Genomic DNA, 15,324 nt, shown 5'->3' on the forward strand with positions numbered 1-15,324 from the left:
CAGCGCTCAACCCCCCGCCTCCTTCAAATTGGGGAGTTTGGGATGGGGCAGTTACGGCAATGATCCTAAGGTAAAGTAACATTTACCAGCTGCAAGGACCAAGATTTGGAAAGTATGAGTGCTAGCTAAGCAAGGACGAAAAGGTCCTTATTATAGCTCCGATACATCAATGACATTCAGCATTTCATCAGGCATTTAAAGGTTTACCAGTGTCATTCTGCGAAGTCTTAAATCATATAGTATTTTATTCAATATAAGACATATATGCAGGGGCAATTTATGGTCGATCCGGCGGTCGTTCTATTCCTGGGGTCACCAACCTTTTTGCAACCAAGGGCTACTTTTGGGTACTGATTGAAGCGACGGGCTACCATTTACTCCCGCCGTTTACACGTGTCAGACGGAATTTCCACTTTGATATTCATAGCATTGGGCAGGCATCGCATAGCGTTAAGACTTCTAAGAGATTCTTTCAATTCAAAACATCTCATTTCAACCTGCTATAGCTACAAAGACTTTTCAAGAAATCACGAATTACTTCTCACCGTGCCTATATAAATTATTATATAACAACTGTAAGCTCAGATTTTAAAATAAATCACGTCATACTTTAGACTGGACACTGGACAGTGGATATCGTGTTACTGTCTCTAAACCAGTCAGTGAGAGGCCTGGCATTGAATGCTATCAACTAGTGCGCTGTATTCTGGTAGGTAACTTACACTGCTACTCTGAGTGAGTGTTGCAGATGTGCAATGTGCATTAGTGAGGCGTGTTCTGTGTTTGTTTTTTGATCAATGTCGTGTCCGCAAAGGCCAATACACAACGAACCAAACACGCTTGCAACCTTCATCGCTGCTGCGCAAGTCCGCATTAACCACTGTACTTTTCCGTGTCAACAAGGCGCCAATAGCTTGCTGCAGCCTTGTGGGCTTTGAGGTGGAGGTGATTTTGCAGTGGTACAATTTTTATATCATCATTTTAAGTGTTTATATATATGTATTGTCATTTCTAAGTCACATGTTATTGTTTGATTTTAACAAGAATAGCTAAATCACTCAATTTATATATTCAAAAGCTCACTGGTGATAATCTGACGAATATTGGCAAATGCTGCTATTCGATCTATTTTTAGAGCAGGCTCGCAGGCCACTCATCTGGTCCTCGCGGGCTACCTATGGTGCCCGCGGGCACCAGGTTGGTGACCCCTGTTCTATTCAATCAGCTGTGCCGGAAAACTTCATTGTTACTTGACAACGTTGATCTTGCCCATCAAAGGGAATTATTCAGCAGTCGTCATAATCACTAATGTTGTGAGAACTGCGAAGAAGCCGATTTGAACACTTACTGCTGGGAAATTGGCTCACGCGATTTTTACTCTCTGTTTCAAGCGGTCGAGGAATTTTTGCACATTGCGAGAAACGAAAACGCTTATAGCCTACTACGCCTCGGACATATTCTCCAAACTTTACGAGTCAAATTTATCTGGTCTTGGTGCATATGAAATATAATCAAGATGAAAATGACACTGCCGAATTCAGTAATATGCACGTGATGTATCATCGAAATTTATCCAGACCTGAACTGTCCAATTCTCAAGCTTGTCCGAATTTGATTACCTACCGGTCCCGATCGCATATTACATGTTGATGTATATAACAATTCTATCGTAAAACTGTTCAGGTATTTCATAAATTTGATTAAAGGATATTAGAAATTCACTGCCGGATAAGTCGACCCATTTCGCGGAGTTTCAGAGCATGAGCTAACTGAGAAGCTCATACAGTGTAGGACAATTTTTAGTTCAAATCTAAACTCAATATCTACTAGCTATCAATGGTTTTTGATGCACAATAAAATATAGTAGAAATACTCTCCCTAGAGTCGGGGTAATTGTTTCCCATTGCCCTTCCCCGCTCATATTTGATATAGGCTTTGTCACGGGACTAAAAAATACGTTCTAGCTCATAGCAGAAGCCGACTTAACTTAGATGGGGATTTGTTCATGTCTAAACGCAAACCCAATCAATACAAGATAATGATGATAATCCACTAACCTCATCCATCTCATGCAGAGCAATGCAGAGCAATGAAGAGCAACGTTTATTTTATCATTTAGGCGTTGTGATTGGGGTCGGGGGCGTTAATAGTTTATTTGTTGTCAAGGGGGCGGCAGCTCGGAAAAGTTTGGGAAACACAACCATAGTTGCAAAGGCCCAATACCTTCTAATTAAAATTCATTAACTGTAATGGGGGTCTTGAATCTGGTACATTGTTGTAATTCTTTAGTATATATCGTTATTGACGCATGCGATAAGTGTTAAAATTACATTACACAGATTGTATTGTAACAAACGAAGCGAACTTGTAACGGTACCGCTTCGTGACATGATGGAGCAGTGGTTTGCAGCCATACAGGAATTCCCCCTCGGGAGCAATTTCGTGACTTCACGATGTAATCTCACGAAAATTGGTATTTTAATTCAGTAGAAGTATACGTACATGAAAGTTGTCCATTGCAATTGTAAGAAATATGGAGTAGGCCTAATCATAACAAGTTCGATTCTATAATGAATAGAAAATACGCTCGAATCTATTAGTGGTCGGGAACCTTTTTTGTAAGAAGAGCCATATTGGCCCAATTTTTTCATTCTCAACTCCCAAAGAGCCATAGATGTCAATCAACTGTTACATCACAAAAAATCATTACGTCATGGTAGCACTTATTCGAACTCACTGCATGGCATTCCTCGTGTGTGCCATATTTTCTCTGTAAAATCTGGGATTTATTGTTCGAAAATAAAGCTCGAAACGAGAGGTAGGGCACAGACGGGCCAAACCTCGCCATTGATAAAGCAATTCATCTTATGTAGTTTATGATTTATTATAATTGATATTAATCGAATTTGACTGTCACACTGATTCCGAAAATCGAATCGACTTCTCAATTCTCAAAGTATTCGGCGGTAGCGTAACGTTGCTATACACGCCTACATTTTACCGTCGCTACAACTCAGAGTTATACTTAACAATCGAGAACGTGGATAGCTATGATGTTGTTTGTAATTCGAGTTTGTAATTGTCACATCCACAACAGTTCTTTGTAACTTAAATATGATGATTTTGAAAAGAAGGTGTCCGAGCCCCTAAACTTGAAGACGACATTGTCTTTACCTCTTAAAGACATTTTTATACTGCCACAGGAATAATTATTCTGGCCGTGATAAAAATTTACCCACAATTCGCTGTTTATCAATTCAGTACAAAAATAAATATTTGGCAAAGAGCCATATTTGATACCCAAAAGGGCCATATATGGGTCACGAGCCATAGGTACCCGACCACTGCTATAGACCAAGGGTTCTTGACCAAGGATACGTAGACTCCTGATGGAGGGTACGAAATGCGTTGTGGAATTAGACCTACACACAAAAGAGCCTAATTTTACAAACCAACAAAAGTGGAATATTTTCTGCGATTCTGATTTTAATATGAGTATCATCGGAAGATGTGATGAAAATAGACCATGTTACGAGAATATTTATTGAAAGCTCAAGGGTTGCGAGCGATGAAATGGTTGAGAAGCACTGTATAATATACTTTTGTGAACCTGTTCGAAAAGCAATATGCGGGGAGATATCAGAAATTCACTTAACTTAACTAGGTCTTAAATGTCAACGACATTCTGCGTAGTCAATGTAAATCTGGGCTAAAAATCAGTCGAGTTACCTGGTAGTAAAAGTTAGATTTTAAATTTATATTGCAGTAGAATGATTTAACATTGTTCGCATATATATTTGCAGATTCAGGAATAATTGGAATTGAAAATAGTGTCAGTTTATGGCACGAGATACACTCTAAATCCGCAAGGTCGTATTGAACACTTCATAACACTTTTTTCTGCGTACAGACACACTTTTTGGGCATATAAACGCATTGGGCCATTATAGTCGCAACGCTTCTGCGTATTTCCCCGTTTAAATGTAACACTTCGCTACTGCGGCTTATTTTCAAGAAAATTTATACCTAGTAAATTATCATAAATTTCGCATTCATAAACTATCGGTAGGTTTGGAGATCACATAAAATCATAGGATATGTAAAATAATGTTATTCAACTGACCAAACCACTATGTTTAAGGGTAATATTACAGTAAAATATACATATTTCCCTGTGACGCAGAAGGGTCACCACCTTCGTTACGGTAGAGCGCGCTCGAATTCAGTTTGGAATTTGAATTGGTGGTTCGTCAGGCTTCAAGCAGAGAGTAGGGTTCGCGAAAAGACTTGGCAGAATGGATATATTGAAGCAGTTTCTGCTACCTGATGGCGTAAAGGATCATAACGTCCATGTAATGTAAGGTATGGAAATGAGGTAAATGTTATTGAATATATGTAATGTGAGAATAGTAATAAAATGAGCTCGTTTTGACATTGCAGTAAGGTCGTTTGTTTTAGATGTTTTAGTAGGCTACTGATATCCCTTATTCATATGAATGTTCTTTAGATGTTTTGTAGTATATGATTCGTCTGATCTTATTGTTGGAGGATCGAGCTTCGAATCTGATAATATACCAGGCTGCGACCAGGTCGAGTACTACGGTACTGATGGGAAGCTGCTATCGAACTAACTTTTTTGATATATAGATAAAGGGATGTTCGCTCCATCCACACTGAAATAACCCTATGTAGGCGATATTGTGGTCCATTGTGGACAAGTACTGCAATGTCAGGGATGTTATCTCCATCCACACTGAAATAACTCTATGTAGGCGATATTGTGGTCCATTGTGGACAAGTACTGCAGTGTCAGCAATTGAATGCATGTCATGCAACGGTTTTGATTGTTTTTCAACTGCATCACATTTTACACTGTACTGCTTACTAAAGCGATTTTTTTTACATGTCAAAATAAGTCAAAATTTTGTCAAAGTTGTACCGCTAGGTCAAAAATTGCCAAAATTGTTTACAAAATCAAAATTGTTTTGGGAAATTTGCATTTCGTTTGTATCATAGATGACTGCATTCTCGGTGAAGTTATCATTTTACAATTGACATCTTGTAGCCTACTTTATAGTCCTACCGTTGTATACGGACCATGGTCTGCTCATTGTGAATCATAGACTGTCAAATGAAACAAATGCTCAACGTAGCCTACTGCACTATCCTAAATGAAGCAACTTCGCGTGGGCATTGGTTCTTCTATTAGAAACCGTTTGATGAAAAATTGCGATGTAGACAACTTTGTCATAATGAGAGAGAGAGAGAGGGCAGTGTACTCACAACTTCAGTGTAGCCGGCCAACAACTGCCGCTGGTGAACGTTCTTTCTTCATTCTTGCCAAGCTACTTAGTTAGGACAGACACTTTCTACCCGAAAATGTAGGACACTTTCTACCCGAAAATGTTGGAAAGTATCTTTCGTTGTACTGCAACAAAGTTTTAATCATTTCTACCATAATACGAGATGTAGCTAATACTAGAATTCTCCACGGGTCCAGATTTCGATAAAATAGGGTTTTTTCATGTAAAAATTTGTCAGTTTTCATGCTAAAAGATTTTTTCAGGTCAAACTACTTCGGAAGAACAAACAGCTCCAGCCAGAAATAAAGATAAGTACCGGTAATACAATTCTAACATTATGTGAGAAACACCTAATTTAAGTACATAGGGTCAAAATTAAGTTTTTCATCATCAAAATATGTGTGAATTTGGATTTTTTAGTCAAATTTTCCTTTTTAGGTCCAAAAAATCGCCCTAATAATAGCACAGCAAAACAAACAATCTTTTCAACAAACCATGGATCACAAGGGGTAGTATTTGTTTTGCCCAATCCCCAAATTTGGCTTTTCTGAGTTTATATTATGATACGGTAACTGAACTAAACTCTATGTTGCAGGTAGTATGTATTGAAATTGGCATATTTTTGAAATGCCTTGGCTGTATGGATTCCTGGTAAGCATCACGGTGTTTTGTAAGTGAACTGGTATATCCTTAGAGAATGAATTTGATTCGTTTCATTCGGTTATCTTCGTGATAAAGATTTTTATGAATGTCTTCTGATAAAATTTCACTAAAATTGTTAACAATCCAGGAAGTATACTACCTGCGCCAGAGTAAAATTGGTGGTAACGTCATGTGCAACTTTCCATTCCATTACCTAATTATTCTATGAAAGACACCCTTCTGTCATGCACAACTTATTGCAGAAAATAACAACTGTATCCAATATGATATCTGAGTGATTACTGAGCAGTTCATGTGTATTGCAAATTTTCGCAACAAATATTTTCTTTTAAATAGTCTTGGATTGATCCTCAAATTCGTCCAACTGATGTCGACTCTTTAAAAAGAGCCCCCTGATTATGTAAGCCTATTTATTCATTTTATATATCACCATTGATTATGTAATTTGCTGGTTTTTGCAGTCCTACTTTTCTCACGAACTATCTCGCAGAGTAGCTTACGGACTATTCGATATGAGCTGAAAAAGGCTTCATCTGTGTACACTGTACAGTGTACACTGAACTGTATACACTGAACACTGAACAGAGATGTAGTTGAACGTAATGAGCTCGTGTAACTTGTACTTTAACTATTGCTTTTTGAACTATAATGGGCTGGGTCAGTGGTTCTCAACCTGGGGGGCTGAGCACCTCTCCTGCGCTCCTGTAACCTACCTGTGTGCAATATTTATATTTACTTCTGCATAAAATTTACAATTTTCCTTTGGTATTTATTGTATTTTCTAGGAGCAGCATTTGGATTGGACCAGTAAAAAAAAAGAGTCGCCATGGCACGCCACGAATCAGGGACTCATCAAGCCTGGGTTGCGGCTGATGGAAAGAGTATGAAAAATGCCCCAATGTGCAGGTAGTACACTGTAAATCCGCAAGGTCGTATTGAACACTTCATAACACTTTTTTCTGCGTACAGACACACTTTTTGGGCATATAAACGCATTGGGCCATTATCGTCGCAACGCTTCTGCGTATTTCTCCGTTTACATGTAACACTTCGCCAGTGCGGCTTATTTTCAAGAAAATTTATACCTGGTTATTTATCATCAATTTTGCATTCATAAACCATCGCTACGTTTGGAGATCACATTAAATCACGGTATATGTAAAAGAATATTACTCACTTGACCCAACACTAAGTTTAAGGGTAATATTTCAATGAAATATTCATATTTCCCTGTGACGCGGAGGGGTCACAACCTTCGTTACGGTAGAGCGCGCTCGATTTCAGTTTGGATTTGAATTGGTGGTTCGTCAGGCTTCAGGCAGAGAGTAGGGTACACGAAAAAACTTGGCGAAATGGATATATTGAAGCAGTTTCTGCTACCTGATGGCGTAAAGGATCATAACATTCATGTACTGTAAGGTATGGAAATGCGGTAAATGTTATTGAATGTATGTAATGTGAGAATAGTCATAAAATTAACTCGTTTTGACATTGCAGTAACGTCGTTTGTTTTAGATGTTTTAGCAGGCTACTGATATCCCTTATTCATATAAATGTTCTTTAGATGTTTTGCAGTATATGATTCGTCTGATATTATTGCTGGATGATCGAGCTTCGAATCTGATAATATACCAGGCTGCGACCAGGTCCAGTACTACGGTACTGATGAGAAGCTGCTATAAAAGTAACTTTTTTGACATATGGATAAATGGATGTTCTCTCTATCCACACTGAAATATCACTATGTAGGCGATATTGTGGTCCATTGTGGACAAGTACTGCAATGTCAGCAATTGAATGCCGGTATGACAGTCATGCAACGGTTTTGATTGTTTTTCAACTGCAAGACATTTTACACTGTAGGCCTACTGTTTATTCCAAGTGGTAAGGTGTTAACTAAAGCGACTTTTTTTGAAATGTCAAAATAGGTCAGAATTTTGTCAAAATTGTACCGTCAGGTCAAAAATTGCCAAAATTCTTTACAAAATCAAAATTTTGTTGGCAACTTGCATTTCGTTTGTATCATAGATGATTGCACTGTCGGTGAACTTATCATTTTACAATTTACATCTTGTAGCCTACTTTATAGTCCTACCGTTGTAGACGGACCATCGTCTGCTCATTGTGAATCATAAACTGTCAAATGAAACAAATACTCAACGTAGCCTATTGCACTATCTTAACTGAAGCAAGACTGCGTGGGCATTGGTTCTTCTATTAGAAACCGTATGATGAATAATTGCGATGTAGACAACTTTGTCATAATGAGAGAGAGAGAGTGCAGTGTGCGCACAACTTCAGTGTTGCCGGCCAACAACTGCAGCTGGTGAACGTTCTTTCTTCATTCTTGCCAAGCTACTTAGTTAGGACAGACACTTTCTACCCGAAAATGTCGAAAAGTATCTTTCGTTGTACTACAACAAATTTTTAAATATTTCTATCATAATACGAGATGTAACTAATACTAGAATTATTCATGGGTCCAGATTTCGATAAAATAAGTTCTTTTTCATGTAAAAATTTGTCAATTTTCATGCTAAAAGATTTTTTCTGGTCAAATTACTTCGGAAGAACAGACAGCTCCAGCCAGAAATAAAGATAAGTTCCGGTAATACAATTCTAACACTATGTGAGAAACACCTAATTTAAGTACATGGGGTCAAAATTAAGTTTTTCATCATCAAAATATGTGTGAATTTGAATTTTTTAGTCAAAATCTTACCTTTTTAGGTCCAAAAAATCGCCCCAATAATAGCACAGCCAAACAAAGAGAGAGAGAGAGAGAGAGTCTTTATTTTCATCGAACCAAAATACATAACAAACGGCAGTGAATGTGGTACAGAAAATATGCGTGCACAGTATTCGGTATTAGATAGGAATGATCGATAAGACCGTGAAGGTCATCTAGTCTGATCACACCAGCATCAAACAGGTACACTTGACTCAGAACAGTCTGGCTGTAAAAAAATGTTTAGTTAGGAAAGGAAAATAGAAAAAAATTAAACAATGGTAGCAGATTATCAATGAAGCAATGTCTGGGCGAGGTAGGGCAACAGTGTTAGTGCAACGACAAGAGGTGATCAAGTAGGGCTTTTTTGAATCTATTATAAGGCAATTCACGGATATGTGATGGTAATGCATTCCAGATGATAGGTCCCGAGTAGTCGATAGATCTCTTAGTTAGGTTGCTATTGGGTTGGGGTAAGTAGACGTTTCCTTTAGACGAAGATCTCGTGTAATGGGAATGGACATGTTTAGCAGGTATGAAAAAGTCATCAAACACAGGAGGGAGACTATTGGAAAAATATTTGTGAACAACTTTTGATACTTCGAAGCGATACAGTTCATCAACTCGCAAAATTCGATGCTTACGGTAGTAAGGCGATAAATTGGTACGTAAAGGTACAGATGAGATCAGCCGTATCGCACGGTTTTGCAGGGTTCGAATTCTGCATAAAAATGTTGTACAATCTTTTCAACAAACCATGGATCACAAGGGGTAGTATTTGTTTTGCCCAATCCCCGAATTTGACTTTTCTGAGTTTATTGTGATACGGTAACTGAACTAAACTCTATTTTGCAGGTAGTATGTATTGAACTTGGCACCTTTTTGAAATGCATTTGCTGTATGGAATACTGGTAAGCATCACGGTGTTTTGTAAGTGAACTGGTATATCCTTAGAGAATGAATTTGATTCTGTTGCAATCGATTATCTTTGTGATAAAGATTTTTATGAATGTTTGCTGGTAAAATTTCACAAAATTTGTTAACGATCCAGGAAGTATACTAACTGTGCCAGAGTAAAATTGGTGGTAACGTCATGTGCAACTTTCCATTCCATTACTCAATTATTCTATGAAATACACCCTTCTGTCACGCACAACTTATTGCAGAAAAAAAAACTGTATCCAGTATGATATCTGCGTGATTACTGAGCAGTTCATTTGTATTGCGAATTTTGGCAACAAACATTTCTTTTCAATAGTCTTGGATTGCTCCTCAAATTCGTTCAACTGATGTCCACTCTTTAAAAAGAGCCCCCTGGGTCTACCGTGCCTGCGCTATCAGACAATGAGGAGTCGTTCGTAACGGGTTTTGTGCCGGCACAGTCATCTTATGTGATACAGACCTTTGTCTCAAGAGCCCATGGATACATGTGATTATGTAAGCCTATTTTTTCATTTTGTATATCACCATTGATTATGTAATTTGCTGGTTTTTGCAGTCCTACTTTTCTCACGAACTATCTCGCAGAGTAGCTTACGGGCTATTCGATATGAGCTGAAAAAGGCTTCATCTGTGTACACTGTACCGTACAGTGTACCCTGAACTGTGTACACTGAACACTGAACAGAGATGTAGTTGAACGTAATGAGCTCATGTAACTTGTACTTTAACTATTGCTCACTGAACTATAATGGGCTAGGTCAGTGGTTCTCAACCTGGGTGGCAGAGCACCTCCCCTTCGCTCCTGTAACCTATCTGTGTGAAATATTTATATTTACTTCTGCATCAAATTTACAATTTTCCTTTGTAATGTTTCGTATTTTCTAGGAGCAGCATTTGGATTAGACCAGTAAAAAAAAGATCCGCCATGGTACGCCACGAATCAGGGACTCATCAAGCCTGGGTTGCGGCTGATGGAAAGAATATGAAAAATGCCCTAATGTGCAGGTAGTATGTATTGCAATTGGCAACTTCTTGAAATGCATTTGTTGTTTAATATACTGGTAAGCATCGCGGTATTTCGTAAGTAAACTGGCATATCCTTAGATAATAAATTTGATTCTGCTGCATTTGGTTATTTTTATGAATGTTTGCTGGTAAAATTCCACTAAAATGATTAACAATCCAGGGAAGTATGCTACTCGTGCTGTAGTAAAATTGGTGGTACGGTCACATGCAACTTTCCATTACAATAATTATTTGTTCTATGAAAGACACCCTTTTGTCACATACAAATGTATCCAGTGTGATATCTGCGTAATACTGAATGCCGGTGACGTCATATTTTGTGATACAATTTTTGATGTACTACGTTCTTTCGAGTTCTCTACTAGTTGCTGACGATTACCCTTGACGAGTCTCAGCCGAAAATATTCGGGCTCATTTCAATATGCATATACTATTCAATTTTATATTGAAGTTTTGCACCTCGAAGAAGCTGTTCGAATATTGAATAGTTCCCTTGTATTGCAAATTTTTGAAACAAGTATTTTCTTTTCAACAGTCTTGGATTGATCTTCAAATTCATCCAACTGGTGTCGACTCTTCGAAGAGACCCCCTGGTTCTACCGTGCCTGTGCTAACAGACAATGTTGATAGTGACGTGAGTAGTCATCTGAACGGATTTTGTGCCGGTGCAGTTATCTTTTGCGATGATACTTTTGCCTCAAGAACCCATGGAAACATGTGATTATGTAAGTCTATTTATTCATTTCATATATCACCATTGATCATGTAATGTGCTGGTTTTTGCAGTCCTAATTTTCTTGATAACTATTTATATATGCGATATGAGCTTAAGAGAGGCTTGATCTGTGTACATTGAACAGAGGTGTTCTTGAATGTAAAGAGCTGGGGTAACTTGTATTTAAACTACTGCTTACTGAACTATACTTGGAACATCAAATTGAGATCATTTCCCATGTCGTGCTAATTCCAAATAATTTCGCTAATTAAATTTCATCAGGAAGGAAGTATTTCGAAAGATTGAGAACAATTACAATTACTGCAATGAAGGAAAAGTATTCAACACCTTCGATAAGATGTCACAAAGTTTTTTGTACTAAAGACAATCAATGTGTCCTTTGTCTGGTCAATTATTGTAATGGAAATCCAAACCCATAGGAATACCGATTCTACTATATTTATTTTCGGATCTTGTTTGCAATCAATTACATTTTCAGCAAAACGAGGTTGATGAAGTCAACTGTCTTCTTCTCCAAGCCAAATTGAGAGACAAGCTAATACAATCCAAGACCCAAGCGCATGTCTTATTGAAACAGGTATCGTAATCTTTCTGTTTTGTGGACCATACAAATTTACATAGACCGTTCGTAGACGTACATAGACGTTCTGCTATAAATTTCATTCTGAGTTACAGTTCTGCATTCTCACTGTGGCCTGTGCGTCTGAATGTCAATGTAAATGTCAAAATGGCCGAATTGAAAAAAGCGCAGACCTAATTCAAGATATTTTTATTAGTCGTTATGCGAATTTTAGTCCTTCTCAGTGATAGGATTTCACATGTACCCGAGCGCCTTTCCTGCGCTTGTGTAACCTGCATGTGTGAAATATTTATATTTATTTCTGCATAAAATTTAGAATTTTCATTGACATATTCAAAACTTTGGAATTTAATCACATTTTCAAGGAGCACAACTTGGAGTCGACCAGTAGAAAAGAAGCAAACACCATGGCACGCCACGAATCAGAGATTGACCGATCCTGGATTGCAGCTGATGCCAAGAATATAAAACTGCTTCAGTGAAAATGAAGTATTCAGAAACATAGTTGACGTTTTGAGCTACTATGCATTGGATTGTCATACCCTGAAGGAGTGGTTCTCAAACAGGAGAAAGCATTTGAAGGGGCGTGAACCCGCTGTCAACTAAAACTTTTTCGCACATGGCAGCTTCTACTTATTTCTCTGTGTATGGTCAGAATTTAATATTTGAATATTCTTTTATCAACAACTATTACCGTCACTGCCATCCAACTATCAGTTGGGATTTCTAGCGTTCTGGTTGCTTTTTTTAATTTCATGATACGACGATAAGGGGTGTGTGAAATTTTTTTGCTATCATAACGGGGCGTGTCCAAATATGTTCAAGAATCATTGCCCTAATGACTTCCAGATTTCATATTTTGCTGCAGACTGGTACATAACAACAAAATCTTTTCTGTAAATCTGCAAAATTTGTATGGACTCAAAGAAACGATTTCTTTGTTATTTAAACAAAAGTGATTGGCATTAACCTGATATAAATCCTTGTAATGCAAGCCCAAGAATATTTTTGATGCCTGGTTAGCACTTAGCAGGCCCAATTTCATTAAGAGTAAAAAAATACTTTATTACTTGTTTATCGTGGTAGTGGTAGTGAAACTGATTTATTCATTGTTTGTTTTTTTTTACAATAAAATTAGAAATTTACAAGCCATAATTTGATCAATTATAAATATGTTTTACTGATTTGTGTTGATCATGTTTTCCGTTAACGGACGTAACCAATGAATTTAATTCCATGCCATTGTCACGAAAGTTAAAGATACTAAATGATATTTTGTTATCACTATCCCTAATTCGCTATGCATTCATTTTCATGATTGAACGAGTTGCATGATATTTGTAGTGAGTTTGCTCTTGATCATTTTTGATGTTCGTGATTTCATGGACTATTCCGGAAACGGTTTCAACTGCTGATCTGAATTTATGAAACCCTGTCACAGCAGCTATTGGAAATTTCAATGTTTGCACGTATTTAATCACCCAGGTTGGGTATTATAAGCGTCATCTATTCATGAATCAATAAAATCTGATTTTATTTTGAGCCCTGCGTTCCGGTGACTAGTCAACCAGCCACTTTGAGGCTGAACACTTTTTAGGTAAACACTTTTAATTTAAACACTTCGCAACACTTCTAGGCGTTCAATTTTTGGATCACGTTTCGTGTTCAATTTTCCGGGTTGAGCAACACTTCAGAATTTACAGTGTATGTATTGCAATTGGCACCTTTTTGAAATGCATTTGTTGTTTAAAATACTGGTAAGCATCGCCATGTTTCGTAAGTAAACTGGTATATCCTTAGATCAGGGGTCGCCAACTCAAAAAGGGTCGCGGGCCACTTTTCAAAATTTTTTGAGGCCGCGGGCCGCATGACTTTAATATCGAGATATAATTAGGCAAGGCAGTATCACAGCTATAGGTTTTTATAACTCTACGCCAATACAACACTGTTCTCTCCAACATGGGCGACGGGCATGTTAGCTACGGCAGCATTGCAGTGCATAGTCGTAACGGGCTGACTGGGGGCCAGATACCGACATTAAACTGTCCAGTGTCCATGTCCATTGCCGGCGAACTCCAGACTAATCGGTTTCCTCACATCGGCTTACTATGCGCACCGAAATGCTATGAACAACCACAGGACTTCATATCCTAGTCGCGCGAAGCGCGAAAACTTTTTCATATTACTGAGTGAATTTCGTCATTAATATTAGTATAGTTTCAAATATTACTATCAAATATTTATCCTTTCTTAGCCCATGTCATCAAATTTACCGGAAGAGTTAATGCAGGAAGTTTCTTAATAAATTTAGGGAAGTTATTAATGCTGTACTGCATCTTTGGGTGGGCCAATTCTTAATAGTCCCCTTTGACTAGAACACGATTGCAAATTGATATTTCTTTATGGGGCGGAACATTTTCCTCTGCTGTTCGCATTTTCACTGTGAGGCTCAGATTACAAAGGACACTGATATGTTAATATCTATAATCAACTCGCATTGAACCGCGCGTAGCAAGAATAATTTCAACCTCTTATCAATTAGGGAGTCTGCATTTCAAAATGCTTTAGTAATCGTTCTTCCGAAATTTCAAATCAGGTCGCGGGCCGCAAAATATGACCTTGCGGGCCGCGTGTTGGTGACCTCTGCCTTAGATGATGAATTTGATTCTGCTGAATGTGAGTAAATGTTTGCTGGTAAAATTTCACTAAAATGATTAACAATCCAGGAAAGTATGGTACTCGTGCTGGAGTAAAATTGGTGGTGAGGTCACATGCAACTTTCCATTACAATAATTTATTGTTCTATGAAAGACACTCTTTTGTCACATACAATTGTATCCAGTCTGATATCTGCGTAAATACTGAATGCTGGTGACGTCATATTTTGTGATACGATTGTTGACGTACAACGTTCTTTCGAGTTCTCTACTAGTTGCTGACGATTACCCCTGACGAGTCTCAGCCGAAAATATTCGGGCTCATTTCAATATGCATATACTATTCAATTTTATATTGAAGTTTTTTTACCTCGAAGAAGCTGTTCGAATATTGAATAGTTCCCTTGTATTGCAAATTTTTAAAACTAGTATTTTCTTTTCCACAGTCTTAGATTGATCCTCAAATTCATCCAACTGATGTCGACTCTTCAAAAAGACCCCCGGGTTCTACCGTGCCTGTGCTAACAGACAATGTTGATAGTGACGTGAGCAATCATCTAAACGGATTTTGTGCCGGTGCAGTCATCTTTTGCGATACATACTTTTGCCTCAAGAACCCATGGAAACATGTGATTATGTAAGTCTATTTATTCATTTCATATATCACCATTGATTATGTAACGTGCTGG

General features: G+C 37.9%; 1 long non-coding RNA gene across 1 annotated transcript; it reads left to right on the top strand.

The window, feature by feature from the left end:
* Positions 1 to 10,450: 10,450 nt before the first annotated feature.
* Positions 10,451 to 12,579, top strand: LOC145443311 (uncharacterized). Its single transcript, XR_013916387.1, has 4 exons — positions 10,451 to 10,641; positions 11,198 to 11,387; positions 11,877 to 11,975; positions 12,344 to 12,579. It is a non-coding gene; the product is annotated as an uncharacterized LOC145443311 (long non-coding RNA).
* The last annotated feature ends 2,745 nt before the right edge of the window (positions 12,580 to 15,324 follow it).

This window comes from Botryllus schlosseri, chromosome 7 (assembly GCF_051294905.1).
Source record: "Botryllus schlosseri isolate E-star chromosome 7, Bs_hap1, whole genome shotgun sequence".
In the NCBI taxonomy this organism is placed as follows: Eukaryota; Metazoa; Chordata; class Ascidiacea; order Stolidobranchia; family Styelidae; genus Botryllus; species Botryllus schlosseri.